Here is a 2,480-nt window from a genome sequence, read left to right on the forward strand (position 1 = left end):
TTTTCAAGGCCACTTACCTCTCTCTTTTTGGGGGGATTGTGTCCTCACCGTTCCCTATCTCATAAACTGTACCCCCACCCCTAATCTTGCAGGCAAAACTCCACAAGAGTTGTTATTTCACACCCCTCCCTCTTTTAATCATCTACAGGTTTTTGGTTCCCTTTGCTATGCTCATAATCATAGGCCCGCTCGCACCAAATTCGACCCTCGTGCCACCCGTTGTGTTTTTGTGGGGTATCCTTATGGTCAGAAAGGCTATCGCCTCTATGACCTCACTACTCACCGTTATTTCGTGTCACAGGATGTTATGTTTTATGAGAACGTTTTTCCTTACAAGGGGTCACCTAATCCTCTCGATGACACCTCTGTCTTACCCCACCCCATCCCTGACATTCCCCTCTCTCTTCCACCACCCCCCACCACCGAGTCACATCTCTCCCCCCCGAGGCCCCTTCCCCTACTGCCCCTTCCCCAATTCCTCCTCCTGCGCCTCCCTCACCTCCCCCCTCCCCGCTGGTCTACCCGGGTCCACACACGGCCAATCCGTTTAGTGGACTACGTTTGCCATGCTGCTTCACCGGATTCCCCTCCCATCACTTCGGGATTGCAAGGTACTACCCCATACCCTTACATCATCACTTATGTTATTCTAAATTCACTGCCAAACATTTTGCATTTATTTCTGCCATCACTGATAATCATGAGCCTACTTCCTTTACTAAGGCTCTCAAGCATCCCCACTGGCACCAAGCCATGAATGATGAACTTACTGCCCTGGAACAGAATGACACTTGGTCTTTATAGGCTTTGCCTGTAGGTAAGCGTCCCATTGGTTGTAAGTGGGTTTACAAAATCAAATGCCACGCTGACGACACTTTAGAGTGCTATAAAGCGCCCCTTGTTGCTAAGGGGTACACACAGCAAGAGGGGTTGGATTACATTGACACTTTTGCCCCTGTCACCAAACTCGTCACTGTCCGCAGTCTATTGGCTGTTGCTGCTATTCGTGGTTGGCATCTCCATCAGCTGGATGTCAACAATGCTTTTTTACATGGTGACCTTGATGAGGATGTTTACATGCACCTCCCTCCGGGTTATGGCAAACAGGGGGATTCTCGTTTCTGCAAATTGCAAGAGTCCTTATATAGCCTCAAACAGGCTTCTCACAACTGGTTTGCTACTCTCACCAGATCTCTCTTGGCTGCCGGCTTTCGTTAATCTCAGGCTGATTATTCACTATTTATGAAGTCTACTTCCTCTACATATACAACGGTCCTTGTGTATGTTGACGACATCATTGCCGTAGGCAGTGATTCCGTGGCTATTTAGTCCCTCATTACATTCTTGTAGACTCGTTTCCATCTCAAAGATCTTGGCACCCTCAAATTTTTTTGGGCATCGAAGTTGCCCTTACTAAGGATGGTCTCTTTCTCAATCAACGCAAGTATGCTTTGGATATCTTGACTGAAGTTGGCTTGTTGGGCGCCAAGCCTACCTTATTTCCTATGGGGCAACATCATCACCTTGCTGTTGACGTTGGTGATCTCTTGGTTGATGCATCTCCTTATCACTGGTTGGTTGGTCGCCTTATTTATTTGACCATCACGCGGCCTGGCATTACTTACGCAGTCAACACGCTCAGCCAATTTATGCACCAGCCCCAACAGCCTCACTGGGAAGCAGCCTTGTGTTTAGTTCGTTACATCAAGGGTTCCCCCGGTTCTAGCATTTTTTTCTCTGCAGCCAGTTCTCTCACACTTACTGCGTTCTCTGACTCGGACTGGGCTGCCTGCCCCTCCACTTGGCGATCGGTCACTGGCTATATCACCTTTCTCGGTGCTAGTCCTCTTTCTTGGAAATCCAAGAAGCAAAACACTATCTTCCGTTCATCGGCTGAAGCGAAGTACAGGTCCATGGCCGCTGCCACTTGTGAGCTTGTTTGGTTACGCACTATTCTCCAAGATTTTGGTGTTACTATTCCTATGCCCATGCGTTTATTTTGTGACAACCAGGCCGTCCTTCATATCGCCGCCAATCCGGTTTTTCATGAGCATACCAAACACATCGAACTCGACTGCCATCTTGTCCGTGAACCCATCCAATCCGGTTGCTCTCAGACTTTCCATGTTTCATCCAAGCTGCAGCTGGCCGACATCTTCACTAAGGCGCTTGGCCGTGATCAGTTCCTCTTTCTCCTTTCCAAGCTGGGCATTCATAATCTACACGCTCTACCTTGAGGGGGAGTATTAACGTGGTCTAATAGGAGAGATCACTCTCACGGACTCTTATATCCACTTACCTATTCCTATCCTTATCACATACAATAATAGGTTTCCAATTGAGACAGAATTGCTATTATCGTATGTGATTAGAGATAGTTTCATTCCTTCTAGTACTCTTTTTCTAATGCTATATAATAGCCACATATTGTATCTCCCAATTCACGTGAATGTATTGTATTCAAATCCTCAAATTCTAGA

The 2,480-nt window shown here is 47.2% G+C and overlaps 1 pseudogene; it reads left to right on the forward strand.

Moving 5' to 3' along the window:
• The first annotated feature begins 753 nt into the window (after positions 1-753).
• On the forward strand, positions 754-2,237 carry LOC122672322 (annotated as a pseudogene).
• The last annotated feature ends 243 nt before the right edge of the window (positions 2,238-2,480 follow it).

The sequence above is a fragment of the Telopea speciosissima genome, chromosome 8, assembly GCF_018873765.1.
Source record: "Telopea speciosissima isolate NSW1024214 ecotype Mountain lineage chromosome 8, Tspe_v1, whole genome shotgun sequence".
Lineage (NCBI taxonomy): Eukaryota > Viridiplantae > Streptophyta > Magnoliopsida > Proteales > Proteaceae > Telopea > Telopea speciosissima.